The sequence below is a fragment of the Chrysemys picta genome, unplaced genomic scaffold (genome assembly GCF_011386835.1).
Source record: "Chrysemys picta bellii isolate R12L10 unplaced genomic scaffold, ASM1138683v2 scaf343, whole genome shotgun sequence".
Classification (NCBI taxonomy): Eukaryota; Metazoa; Chordata; order Testudines; family Emydidae; genus Chrysemys; species Chrysemys picta.
In genome coordinates, this window is record NW_027053050.1 from 28,005 (window position 1) to 42,936 (window position 14,932).

The 14,932-nt window shown below is 46.3% G+C and overlaps 1 long non-coding RNA gene across 1 annotated transcript in view; it reads right to left on the reverse strand.

Annotated features, from left to right (window-relative positions):
• Positions 1-14,663, reverse strand: part of LOC135978618 (uncharacterized) — a 40,669-nt gene extending 26,006 nt beyond the window's left edge. Inside the window, exons 1-2 of the long non-coding RNA XR_010596002.1 lie at positions 14,547-14,663; positions 7,019-7,088 (exon numbers count right to left, since the gene is read on the reverse strand). This is a non-coding gene — a long non-coding RNA (uncharacterized LOC135978618). The remainder of the gene's footprint in view (positions 1-7,018; positions 7,089-14,546) is intronic.
• Positions 14,664-14,932: the final 269 nt, after the last annotated feature.

The following is a 14,932-nucleotide window of genomic DNA, read 5'->3' on the forward strand; positions in this document are numbered from 1 at the left end:
GGTGTGAAGGATGACTGACTTAAAAGCCCAGGTTCCTCTCTTGTAAAGGGAGACACAGTCATGAGGCAGGAGGCAGTTAGCTCTGCTGAGGTGTCAGAGCTCCCATCCTCACTCACTTTACTGATTCCCCATCAGCAAACTTTACCTGGTCACAAACAGTGCAAGTTCCAGGGACTGACCCACTTGTTCCCCCGAAATCAGCACAGCTGTGAGAGGACACAAGCAGCAAGTGAAAAAAGGACAGTGATGCTCTGGAGAAATATTTTCCACCTCTCTGTCCTATTCCATGCTTTGTTTGTAGCAGACATGTGACTAGGGCAATCCTGGTGGTGGATGGGAGTTGATGTCACCTTGCACCCAGGAAAAAGGTGGAGTTCAGAATCACCGTTGCCACCTTGAGCAGCACTGTGCAATTGCGGACATGTTCAGCATGGAGGCAGCAGCAAGCTTGCTGCCACGCTCAGGAGAACCAGCAGAGTCTGAGGAAAACCCTTCACCAGCTTTTGAACTTCATGGAAAGAGGGAGAAATGAAACATGGGAGGAGCAAGCTGGAGAAAAAGGGCAAATCCTACTGAAAAGAACGGGGAGGGGGAGGATCCTTCAAAAAAGGAGAGAATGGGTCAGCAAGAGAAAGAGGACAAACTAACCAAAATCCTAGCATGGGCACAGACTGAAAAAATTAGTGGTGGGATTGAGGGAGGAGAAAGGGCATGTGACGCTCTATACCTCGGGGGAGCACCCTGTAATCCCCATATTCATCATTCCTATATAAAATTGTGATATTTCATATAAAGCAGGCTGTGTGAGGTATCAGGGGAAAGGTTATGATCCGCTGAAAGCCATGGTTCTATCTAAATATGTGTATCATTAGTGCATATTAACTTATTGTTTTGAGAATTATGTTGTATGGTTGTCACTAAAACAGGCTGTGAGTTTGAGAATTGCCCAGTTAAGATCCCCAGAGACAAGGATTTGTACTTTTAGGGGTACAGCTTTGATTGGCTTCCTTGGCTCTGTCTTTCTCAAGAATTAATCAGTCATAAAAATTCACAAGCTTTGCATGTGAGGTCCCAAGTCAGTACATAACTAGAATGAGCCATAAACAGAGGCAGGGAGGTTTCCCTAACAATGTTACAGTGGTGCTACACTATGAGCTGTGCACATGGTGCGTTTAGAATATATATCATATTTTAAGGTTGTAATTGGCTTATTGATGTTTGCAATACTGTTTTAATCTGTTGCTCTCTGCAGTGCCACAGGATGTTAAGGACAATGTTTATTCTCCCTGCAGACTGTCCAGTTGGTGGCTGTCCATGGTAGCAGGCCTATAATATAACCTTTCAGCATATCTTGGATAAATCTGTATTTTCAAGGGTCTCATTTGTGAGTGAGACTATTGTCCTCTCTGTAGGAAAGGGGCCTAAGATTAAGCAGATCCCAGCCTGCCTTCTTCACAAGATCTCTGCCTTCCCATGACTTTCATAGAAGCCCTTTGAGAGAAATATCCAAGGGTAAGGCAGGGGGACAGGTTGATGTTGGGAGAGGGCAAGAAAGGGCAAGGCTGGAGGGGCAGCTGTAGAAATGGCAGCATACCCCTTCTGAAACTAGTGGGACTTTGAAGGCCGGTGTCCCTGGCATTTCCTGAAGAGAGCTCCTGGCAGCTTCACAGAGCAAGAGTGGGAAAGAGCAGGCACCCAGCATAAAGATACAGGGTTCCTGGAGGAAATGGATGGCCTTTGGTTTCTGCAGATCTTGGCATATGCAAGATTAAGAGGAGGTTATAGCTTTTAAGCCACATCCCCCATATTGAGGGCAGTGCGGAGCTGTTGTGCTCCAGGACAAGTACCTGGAGAACATATGCCGGAGAATATCCGAGTGCTGTCCCTGAAATACTGGCTGTGTTCCACTAACCAGCACAGGGCCACGGCTCCTCCTCTTCTCCACCCCTTTTTGGAGTCCCACTCCCCAAATTCAGTGGTTTTAGTATGGTTTTCAACAAATCGTCCCGAGGCCCATGCCCAGTTTCTCTCTAATCTAGGTGCCACACAGGGAGGATCCTGCATCCCTAGAGCTGTAGAAACTCTTGTAGGCTGCAAAGCCGTAACAAGAAAAGGGATGGTGCCCAGGACTGTGGACCATGGAGCAGAAAAGGCAGGAAGCTGTGGTGTACATAGCTAGGACTCTGTTTTGTGCTTTAGCTCTTCAGTCTGCCTACCAGCCAGGTCACAGGGCTGTGGGAGTTCCCCAATGATGCTCCTTACAGGATGAGGGACAAATATTTTCTCTCTCATTAAGGTCTTATTGTTTTTTTCTGCTATGTCTAAAGTGTCTTCTAGGCAGGAAGTACGATGGTAATGGACTTTTCTTTTGGTCTGGATCTTTATTTCCATAATACTATTGCCCCTTCTTCCAACACCAGTGGCCTATACTGACACCAGCATCACCTCTCTGCAGAGTAGTACTAGATGTCTGGGCCTTGCAGGTCAGCTTTCCAAGGGAAGAGAAATCAGTGTCATGGAATCTGAGTCTTTTCTAAGTGTAACTTTACTTGCACAGACACACCGGTCCTGGAACAGAGATGTAGGTACTCTCTCCTTCTAGGAATCTCAACCTAACACCAATACCCAGTTCCCAGGACGCAACTCTGCTCTCTATTAGAGTTAAATATTTTTGTCAACTCTCCTGCCATTCTCACAGTTTCCTCTGCCCAAAACGTTTTATAACAAAAACTAACACCACCACAAGCATTTCTTCCAAGACTAAACACACTTGCTTGCACACTTAGTACTTAAGACTATGTAGTCATACCAGCTGGTGACACCCGCTACCATAACATTTATTTGCTGAGACTAGACAGTATCTTCTACACGTTCTCTACCTGAAAAAGGTTGCAGTCTGAATACTTTTTACAGATGTGGCAGCCATCTGTAAGTATGACACAGCCAATGGAACCTGAAAGCTACACCTTTTCTCACATTTATAAGCAGATCCATTACAAGCGCTCAAAAATGGTAGGAATTCAAATGTTAAACATATAAAAATTGAGGTATTTTGCTACTAATCCATTTTCCAAACAAAGTGCCAGTGAAAGATCAAACTTCTGTATTTTGTCCAGGTGGACTGTCTGTAACAGTGATTTTAGCACAAAGATTCCTGGAGGCAACTTATGAATTAATTCACTAGCAAAGCATCTAGTTTCACAGCACAGAAGAATCACGAAGGCCAAATATGTAGACTGGTTTCCCACCAATGAGGACGCACAGCTGCAATTTGCATTAATGGTGTGGTTTTCTGAGTGAAGAGATTTCATGCGCCAAGTTCCGTGACTAAAAGGAGCCTTTTCTATCCTTAGTAACTTACCATGACATGTGTCTAGTTTCAGAACCACATACTTCCAGACTTGATGATTAAATTAAGTTCAATGTCTTGATGTCTTGCAACAAAGATTTTTGTTTCACCATGTCTAAACTAGAATAACCAAAAGGAACATACACAGATACTGCAAAGACTAAAACAAGGGTGCTGATATCAACTGAAAATTGTTTTCTTACTATATCCATGGAAAATCAGCATTTCTTAGTGCATTATTTATCATAGACACATTAACTCTGGATGACATCACAGCAATTCAAAAGCAATTTGGTGAAAGTATTGTCTAGGAATTCATGCATCATTCCCTTCAACAACTGAAATAAATAGTTTAGCTGACAAATACTCAACACGTTGACTTTTATTTACTTTTCTACAACTGATCAAAAACAAAGCTGCGAAATGTGAAAACTGAGATTAATCTGTCTAATATACAGGAAAATAGTGCATGGTATGAAAAAAGATATTTATGCGTGCATATTACTTATTGTAGGCGAGGCTGGGAGCATTGCCTTTTATTAAGGTTGCTTGACACTCCCTATTATAAGACACTATTTTAAGTTGCTTATAACTTTGGCAAACTAACTGCCTAAGCTGAAATTCTCCATCCTAGGTGCCTTCCAGAGGGCTGAATATTTAGGAAAAATTTCAGCCAAAATGGTTCAGCCACATCCAGGAATGAGGATAGGGAAAATACATTTTGCCCATTGTAAAAATTTCTGGCAACCTTTTCTTTGAAAAGCTCTTGTTCCCCCAAGCTTTGGATCAGGGACTTGTGTGAAGCATGTGTGTCATGGGTATGCCTTTCATCCTCCCCATGAAAATCCACCCAAATGTGGCCATGTGATAAGCCTTTGAAAAACTGCATTTTGCACATGCTCAGTAGAGGCTTCTTAGATTTTAGCTGCTAAATTCTATGAAGATTTCATCTAAATGGGGTGTGCTCCAGCTAGGGGCTGAGTGGGATTTTCCTTACAATTACAGCTCTGGGATGCTGCAGACCATGCCAAGTCTGGACACTTAAAAAAAAAAAAAAAGAGCCAGGAGCTTGTCTCTCCTGTGCTCTCAATCAGTACCAGGTTTACAATGGCACAGGTGGCGCCGGGCCCACGCTCAACTCCTCCCCCGCCCCCCCCCCCGATACTCCTGTGCTGTGCCTCAAGCTGCTGGTTCCTTTCTACCCCCTGGTCCCTCCTGCTCCACTGCTCCCTCCTCTCCAGGCCTTCTCTCCACCCCTTTCCCCGCCCACTGTCTCCTGCCTGCCGGCTCCTCCCTGCCCCTGCCTGGTCCCTCCCCCCCCCAGCAACTGCTCACTCCTCTCGGCCAGCAGCCAGCCAGCTGAGGGCTCCTCTCCCTGCCTGCCAGTGACAGGGGCGGAGAGGAGGCCTTAGCTTCTGCAGCTCTGAGCCTCCGGGCCGGTGACCATCTTCTTCAGGCTTCCCGGGGGCGGGGCCCCATCTCTCCCTGCCGCTCCGCAGAAGTGGCAGGCTGGGGAAGTCAGCGGCTCCCCCTACCCCTGCAAGAAAATGCCTCATCTCCACCACAGGTACCACCAGCGCCAGGCCGGCTCCAGGGTTTTGGCCGCCCCAAGCAGCCAGAAACAAACAAACAAAAAAGCCATGATCACGATCGCGATCTGTGGTGGCAATTCGGCGGGAGGTCCTTCACTCCCAGGCAGAGTGAGGGACCATCTGCCGAATTGCCGCCGAATACCTGGACATGCCGCCCCTCTCCGGAGCGGCCGCCCCAAGCACCTGCTTGAGAAGCTGGTGCCTGGAGCCGGCCCTGACCAGGCGGGCAGGGCTGGGTGGGGCCCTGGGAGACGAGGCCATGGCCACTCTGTGCTCCTGAGCTTCAGCTGTCCTGTCCCCTAGCACTGTGCTGGGAGGAGTTGCGTTTGGCAACTGCCGGTTTGTAAACAGTGCCCTCGTGCTGGGCTGGGCAGAGCGGGGCCGCCCCTGCCATGCCATGCCCCATTGCCCCTGGCTTGCCCCTCGCTCCAGGGACTGACCTCCCTGCGCCATGCTCCATTGCCCCCATGGGGGCCCACAAATGTGTTTGGCACCAGGCCCACAAAAGATTAACCTGGCCCTGCTCTCAATGAATCCTCCTCCCCAGCAGCATGTCGGAGGGAGCTGCCTGATATGAATGCAGCAGGGACAAGAGCTGGATCTCCAGGGGAGAGTAGATTGGGACAAGGAGCTGGTGGAGGGACAAACTGGGGATAGAAACTGGTTTGGATAGAAGGGGAAGAGGAAACTGGGAAATGGGGTGGGAGGGAGACTGGGACCAGGACCAAGTAGGTGAGGTGAGAAACAGACTGGGTGAGGAGCTAGGGGAGACAGGGACTGAGAACCAGTAGGGCAGGCAAGGAGGTAAAGAGGGAGGGGAGCAAAGACAGATCTGATGGGGCTGGCTGGGCAAAGAGATGGGCAAGGAGCCAGCGTGAGACAGTACATTGAGATTGGATAAGGAGCCCAGGGAGGGAGATTGGGACTAGAATCCAGTGGAGCTGGGGAATGAAGCTGAGGTGGAGGAGAGACAAATCTGATCAGAAGTCAGAAGGGGAGGAACTGTGACTAGCTGGGCAAGGAGACAGAGACTGGGATGGGAAGCCAGGATGGGAAGAGACAGGACAGAGACCAGTTCAGGTCCCAAGGGGGCACAGTGCAGAATGGTCACATGTGGGGGGAATAGACAGAAGTGTATGCCCACTAGAGCACACTACTCTGCAGACCCTGGAATGGAACCCAGGATACCTGAGTTTCACTATTCCTCTGCTGTCAGCATATCTCTCTGAAACTCACAGGTAAAGTACCCCATCCCTCCTCTAGTGCTGGTCCACAGAGGATGACAACCTACTACGGCTGCCATTAGCTCAAGTGGCAGAGGTCTATGTGGTGGATCTAAAGGTTCCAACCCTGCTCATGACCTATGTTGGTGTCAATATGATGCCACATGATTGAGTTTGTTTTCAGCTTGCTTTATTGAAAAGCTATGAAATTACACATGCAGGAATACAGTTAAAAGAACATTATTAAAGTTGCAGAGTCAAGCACACAAGTTAGGAGATGTCAGAATTAAAGTTGGTCATGGAATCTGAAGTGCTTGGACCTGATTTTTCAGAGTACTTAGCATTATGCAGCAGTTAATGTTCAAAGCACAGTGCCCAGTGACTTCAGTTATACATCTGGGCAAATAATTTGTTTTTGTTTTTTTTATTTGGGCAGAAATATGAAAAATCAGGAAAAATATTCAGTTTTAAACATTTTTTAAACTTGTCAGCAAATTGGAAAAGTCCATCTCAGGGCCATCAAGCTCTGTGTGTGTCTTTATAACCCTTCTCTGAATCAGGCAGAGAGAAGATTTTAATCCACATCTCCTACCTCTTGAGTCATTCTTGGTGAGTAGGATACTCATCTAGGAAGCAGGTAATCTGATTACAAGTCCCTACTCCCAAGTGGAGAGTCAAACGTGGGGCTCTCACATCCCAGCACAGTGATCTAACCACTGGGCTAAAGGTTTTAAAGACACACACACCCTCTGCTGACCCTGAACAACTAGCAGGTCAAATTCACCAATAGTTTCAGGTTGACCCAAACTGCATTTTTCAGGACATAAACTAGTTGTCTGAAAAGCATCACCCACCTCTATTCAGCCACAGCTGTGAGTGCTCAGCATTTCTGCAAATCAGATTGTAGGGTTTAAAGTCAGATGCCTGAAAAAGAGAAACAAAGTTAATGACCACCTGGGAAAAGTTTGGTTTAAGTGACTTGCCCAGTCCAATTCTCCAAGGCAGCATTCAACTGCCTTAACAATGAAACCATCTTTTCTCTTCCTACAAACCCCAGCACACACCTTCCAACTTCTACAACAAATGAGGCAGGGGGTCCTTAATTCAACCCCCTCATGCATATTCGTCATGATAGAGTCTTTAATTGCCTTGACACATACTGTTTTTCCACAGCCCCTCGGCTTCATTCAGAACCCATGATGGACTACACAACCCTGATTCATCCCCAGAGCAGGTCCATCTTGTGCCCCAAATGAGGCAGGGTTCTTCTAGCAAAACAGTATGTGATCATGTAATTAAAGACTTTATCATAATACATATGCGTGAAGGGGCTGAACAAAAATAACATTAATTCTGGCAATCCTTAACTGAAGTGCTTGATGTTTCAACCTTAATGTTCTCTTATCGTAACTGGTTGGTGTGCTCGTGTGTACAGTGCATGCATAATAATAGAGGTGCCTGGACTAGCTCAATGAATCTAACTATTCCCAGACTTTGAAGAAATTCAAGTTCAGATCCAAAATGTAAACAAAAAGAAATCCAGCTCTGATCTCTGCAACTCACTTACATCCCTCTCATAGAGTGTCTGCCTGCACAAAGGGTCTGTAAGCCATCCTAAACAGAAGATTTCCTCCAATGGGGGGAATCCCAGGTGGTATATGACTGGCTACAAGACTCCCGCCAGGCTTCCCGGCCTGTTTCGGGGTGTACTGGGGGATGTGGCTGGAGTGCTGCTGTACTCCAGCAATCCCCAGGAGGGTCCCCACCAGCTGCTGTCAATCAGAGCAGCTCTAAGGACCAGAGGACCATGCATGTCAATCCCTACTATGAGTTCTGCACTCAGCATAGCTCAGCTGGATCTGAGGACTGGGCCTATAGTTTTCCTCTCTTTGTATTGTAACTCTGGAGTCCTAATGTTGTGTTTATCAAATGTAAATGATGCATAAATGAGTATTGTCACAGAGTGGGAAACACACACATTAGCCACACGCTAACTGCTGATGTAGAGCACAGTGGGCCAGAACTTAGCTGGTGTACGTTGGCTTTGCAATTCTGAGGTCAGTGGAGCTACATCACCTGACTCCAGCTGAGGATGTGCTCCAGTGACTATAGAAGAGAAACTTAAGTGTCAGATGAATTATGTAAGGCTTCAGATACGGTCTCACATGACCGTCTCATAAACAAACTAGGGAAATGTTGCCTAGACAAACCTACTATAAGGTAAGCGCATACTTGGTTGGAAAACCACACTCAGAGTAGTTATCAATGGTTCACAGTCAAGCTGGAAGGGCATATTGAGCAGGGTCCTGCAAGGATCTGTCCTGGGTCTGATTCTATTAAATATCCAAATCATTGATAAAGATAATGGCATAGACTCAGACTACACTTACAAAATTTGCAGACAATACCAAGCTTGAAGGGGTTGCAAGTGCTTTAGAGCAGGGATCTCAAACTCAAATCACCACAAGGGTCACATGAGGACTAGTACATTGGCCTGAGGGCTGCATCACTGAAACCTTTTCATACAATACAAAAGTATAGTCAAAAATGAAAAAAAAATGAAGAGTAATATAGTATGCTATTAAAAGTCAATGTATTAACTTTTTTAAAACTGTAATGTGAAGAGGAGTTTTAATAAAACAAACACCTGTAACTATTCCTTACGTGGTCAGTAACACTGATGATGATCTACACTAACAGTCTATCAACATAGCTGTAATGTCAGGAACTTTTTAAAGTAACTATACATACATGCCACTTTTAACAAACATTCTTCCCAACTACTCACAGCAAAGAATCATACATGCTGAACTTCATACCTCAGACAGCTCGTCTAGTCCATGAGGCCCCACCCCTGCCCCACCTCTCCCCACTCCTTCCCCACCCCCATTCCAACTCCTTCCCCAAAATCCCCACCCCAACTCCACCACCTCCCTGCCCCTATTCCAACCCCTTCCCCAAATCCCCATCCCAGCCCTGCCTCTTCTCTGCCTCCTCCCCTGAGCGTGCCACGTCCCCGCTCCCCCCCCCTTCTGGAAAGTCCTAAGTGCTGCCAAACAGCTGTTTGGTGGCGGGAAGCACTGGGAGGTAGGCGGAGGAGTGGGGACACGGCACAGTCAATGGGGAGTGGAGGGGGGTGGGGGGGAAGGGGAGCTTGGCTGCTGGTGGAGTCGAGGCCTATGGTGGGGCCGCAGGAAATAACTCCATGGGCCCTGCATGTTTGAGACCCCTGCTTTAGAGGATTAGAATTCAAAATAATCTAAGAACAGGTTAAACAAACACCTGTCTGGGATGGTCTTCTAGATAATATAGTCCTGCCTCAGTGCTGGGGGCTGGACTAGATGACCTATTAAGATTCCAGTCCTACATTTCTATCATTCTATGTAAAATGAAAATACATAAGTGAAGGGTATTGGGATATACCTAGCAATTTGAATGGGTGCATGCTGCTTTGTCTCTTTCTTCCACCCTGAAAATATCCATACTCCTCCAGCACAGACATGAGTGCACCAAATTCATCTCTGGTGTATCTCCACTTAAATCAATGGCCAAGATTTTTTTAAATGATGACTAGTGATTTTGTGTGTCTCCATTTTTGGGCTCCCAACCGGCAATTCTGAAAAATCAGGCCCTTTTAAGATCTCTTTGGTTGGGCACCCAAAAATATGTAGTCCTTCCTGAAGATCGTAGCCAAAAATCAAACCTGGGCATAGATTTGGCCCAAGTTGGCCACATTAGGACCTGTCTGGTTTTAAGATTAAGCTAGATAAGTTTATGGAGGGAATGGTTTAATGGGATAACATGGTTTTAGTCAAACGAACAGTGTGCCATTGCTGGTAAATAGTATCAATGGCCAATGAGGGTCTGGCTGGAGAATCTTGCCTACATGCTCGGGGTTCTACTGATCGCCATACTTGGGGTCGGGAAGGAATTTTCCTCCAGGGAAGATTGGCAGAGGCCCTGGAGGTTTTTCGCCTTCCTCCGCAGCATGGGGCAGGGGTCACTAGCTGGAGGATTCTCTGCTACTTGAAGTCTCTAAACCAGGATTTGGGGACTTCAACAGCAGAGTCAAGGGAAATGGTTGGGACGGCTTTGTGGCCTGCATCATGCGGGAGGTCAGACTAGATGATCATAATGGTCCCTTCTGACCTTATAGTCTATGAGTCTATGAGACTAGCACAGCCAATAAAAACCAGACAACGGTCTAGCACACAGCTCTTGCTATAAATAAATAGCCCAATTCTACAAACCTTACTTAGATTGAAGTTAATGGGACTACTCATTTGAGTAAGTGCTATGCAACTTGGGTCTGGTTCCATAAATTTACTCCTGATAGTACTAGATATAGATATTAATATTTATTTCATTTTAGAGGACACAATGAATAAAGCTATTGGACAGAGCCTCAACTGGTATAAATAGGCCTCTCTGGGTATGTCTACACCTCAATAAAAGACTCACAGCGTGGCTGTGTCTGGCCTGGGTCAGCTGACTCGGGCTCAGGTTGTGGTGCTACAAATTGCAGTGTAGACCTTCAGGCTCAGACTGGAGCTCAGGCTCTGAAACCCTACGAAGGAGGTGGGTCTCAGAGCCCAGGCTCCAGCCCAATCTTGAACATCTTCACTGCAATTTTAGCCCCACAGCCCAGACCCTGAGAGCCCAAGTCAATCGACCTGGGCTTTGTGACTTGGTGCTGTGGTCTTTTTAACACAGTGTAGACATACCCTCTGCTGCAGCTGAGGATCTTTTCCTAGGTACGTTAGTTTAGGTCTAGTACTTTCATGCAGGGAGTAAAATGAAAGGAGATACTGCAGAAACTGCATTTTCCTCTCCAGAATTTAAAGGAAATATCCAAGTCAATCCATAGTCTTGGGGAGGGAGGGGGGATAAAAATAAAGCTCAATCTTTTGGCACTGCCATCTTTGCACTCTGTAATTGTTGTATAGTCAACACACACACAGAGGTTCCCATAAGGTGCTTGTGCTGTGGATTAGGGCAGGAGTCGGCAACATTCAGCATGCGGCTTGCCAGGGTAAGCACCCTGGCAGGCCGGGCCAGTTTATTTACCTGCTGACGCAGTAGGTTCGGCCAATCACGGCCCCCACCAAGGGATGTGCTGGCCGCGGCTTCCTGCCGCTCCCATTGGCCCGGGACGGCGAACCACGGCCAGTGGGGGCCGCAATCGGCCAAACCTGCCGTGTCAGCAGGTAAATAAACTGGCCCGGCCCGCCAGGGTGCTTACCCTGGCGAGCCGCGTGCCGAACGTTGCCGACCCCGTCCTAGAATCTGGCATGCAACTGTGCATTTTAAACAGTGGGAAGAGAACACAGCAGTGAGTTATACAGAAGATCTACTGTAATGCCAACATATTATGTGCACAGATCTACAAGGACAATGGCTTGATTCTCCACCAGCTTGCACCTTGCATAGTCATCTGGGCATAAGTGGGTAAAAGACTACGACAGAATTCTGATTTGGTTGTTTTATACCCACTTGGAACAGGTATAAATGACTGCATGAAGTGCCAGGCAGTAGAGAAGCAAGCCCAGTGGATCCGATTCTTTGCTCACTTACACTAGTGTAATACAGGAGCAACCAATGAAGTCAATGTAGATATGCTGGTGTAAGCGAAAGGAAAATCACACCCACAGCCTTACCCTACCCATTTTTATAGGTTTTACTTGTTACACTTGGAAATAGGCAGGATCAGAATAGAGCTGTGCAACAATGCATCACTAGCTCATTGTAGCATTTGTTAGAGAGCTAAAGATCCTGCCTGCTAAACAAGTACTTGCCATGAAAAGGGAATTCAATATGAAAGATTATAATAGACTAAAATATCCATGCTCTTAGCTACACACTGAAATTCCTTTTTCTTTCAGCTTAGTGTAGAGTTCAATGGAGTTTGGAATGGAGGCAGAGTACATTAGCTCTAGATCAGCTCTAACAGCAAACTTCACTGTGAAGGAACACTATGTTTCTCCATTCATTTTAATAGAGGGGAGAGATAATTTAGGCCACATTCATCTACCCATCCCCCTTCACCTGCTGACAGAGTTTTGCATTCTATCTTTTTTTTTTCTTCAATCTGCAAGATAATCTCCTTTTTCATTTAATGATTTTTTTTTATGTTCTGCTGAGAGAGACGCAATATTCCAAATATCCAGGTAGTACAAAGGAAAGCTGATCTCCCATTAATTTTATAATCCTTTATGCTCTGCTTTTTAATTAAAGTTACTGAAATAAAGACTTGACGATGAGACAAGCCCAGAACTTTAAACGAAAGGACCTGCATGAACAAGGCACAGTTTCTTCTTCCTTTTCCCAGTTCAGATGGAAGGAGATTGTTTGTTGGTTGATTTGGAGAGTGCGGGGGGAAGAGGGAAATCAGATTCAGAGAGGAGTCTAAATTAATGTAATTTATATGCTGAGGACAACAGAAGATGTGAATGATGAGTTTAGGTTCCTTTCAGACTCACCTAGGGCTAAATCATCAGCCATAACAGGTCTCCATTATGCTGCTCTGGTGTCAGAAAACAGCCACAAAACTGTTCTAAATGGGCATCAATAGGTTCCACTGCATGGGAAAAACACCCTACCACCACCACAGCACAGGGGAGTGTCAGGGGCATGGGAAAAAGGTATTGCCACCGCACTGCTTCACTCTGATAACCATTGCCAAGTGTTGCAAAGGAGAGCAGCCCTGAGGATGTTCTAATGTGCATTGAGGACTACACGTATCTGCCCAGGATCACAGAGGTGTAAAGACCCCTTTCCCTGCTCCCCACCCCCAGATTGCACAGATCTTGTGCCAAACACAGCTGGGCTAATGTCTAGCAGTTGGAAGGAAGAAAGGAGTTCACCAATGATTTTTTAAGATCAGTTTCATTTTTTTTATTCTGCTGTATTTGTAGCTCACTAGATACACTATGATTAAAAAATGCACTGGACAGAACAAGTTTTGTTTGTTGATCATATTCTACGCCAGTACTCTAGGCAGCATGTGTATTCTTGGAAGCTTTTCATCATGTACTTTAAAACACAGGTGTTATAGCCTTATGGTCAAAGCACAAACTGGGACTTGGGAGATCTCCAGTCACTTCTTATCTCTGCCACAGACTCCCTGGGTGACCCCTGGCAAGTCTCTTAATCTGTCTGCCTCAGACAAAGGAGTGTTGTAAAGAGGATGGTGATCAATTGTTATCTGAGCCCAGTGACAGTAGGAAAAGAAGTAATGGGTTAATTTTGCAACAAGGAAAATTTAGCTTAGCTATTGGGGAAATCTTTTAACTATAAGGATAGATAAGTAGTAGAATAGGTTACCAAGGGAGGGTGTGGGATCCTCATCATCAGAGGTTTTTAAGAGCAGGTTGGCCAAACACCTGTCAAGTACGGTTTAGATTTACTCAGCCCTGGCTCAGTACAGGGGGCTGGACTAAATGACTACTCAGGGTCCCTTCCAGTCCCACATTTCTATGATTCTGTGAAAGAGTGGGAAATAAATAGGATCCTCTTTTTACAGATTGGGACTAGTCTTGTCCTTTAAATTGTAAGCTCTGAGATAGTGACAATCTTACAATATGAATGTACAGTGCCTGACAATGGTCCCCAATTTTGGTAGCAGCCTCTGGCTGCCACTGTAACAGAGTGGGGGTTAACCTCTCCCCTGCTGACACTTAACTTCCACTGCTCTGTCCAGGCTTGGTTTAAGTAACTAGTGGAAGTTTCTCCTACTTTTCTGGGGAAGTCGGGTTATTTTTATAAGATGTTATTTAGCCACAGCAGGAGAAAAGCAGATTCAGGAGGGAACAAAGCATAGATACAAGTCCTAAAAAACACTAATGAAGATGGTTTGATAGAAAACCAAACTTCTCTTTGCACTTGCACAGGACATCCTTTGAGCTTGGTGACCTGTTTGTGCTGGAAATGAAGCAGCAGCATTGATACCAACATCACGGCACTTATCTAGGACTGCCCCCAGTACAGACTAGTCCATGTAGTTGCTCCCTTCAGCTGTCCCTATGCAGCACTGCAGTTAGTCCACAATTCAGAAAGGTACTTAAGCACATGCCTAACTTTAAGCATGTGTGACAAAGTTCCTCCTCTATCTTGGTGGGTCCTGCACTTATTGGCAGATTTTCTTGCCTCAGAGAGTCACCATGTGGGTTGGGGAACAGCCCAGAGACCTTCCCCTCTGGAAGAACCCACAATCCAGGTCAATTGGGAGGAACCCAGGCCCACCCTCTACTCCAGGTTCCAGCCCAGGCCCCCGTGGACTGCAGCTGTCTATAGTGCCTCCTGTAACAGCTCCTGTAGCATGACAGCTACAACTCCCTGGGCTACTTCCCCATGGCCTCCTCCAAACACCTTCCTTATTCTCACCACAGGACCTTCCTCCTGGTATCTGATAACGCTTGCGCTCCTCAGTCCTCCATCAGCACACCCGCTCCCACACCCTCTCAGCTCCTTGCAGCTCTTGCTCCCAGCTCCTCACACTCCCACCACAAACTGGGGTGAGCTCCTTTTAAAACCCAGGTGCCCTGATTAGCCTGCCTTAATTGATTCTAGCAGCTTCTTCTTAATTGGCTACAGGAGTCCTAATTAGCCTGCCTGCCTTAACTGGTTCTAATAGGTTCCTGATTACTCTAGTGCAGCCCCTGCTCTGGTCACTCAGGGAACAGAAAACTACTCATCCAGTGACCAGTATATTTGCCATCTACCAGACTCCTGTACCCCACTGGTCTGGGTCTGTCATACATGCAAGAAGT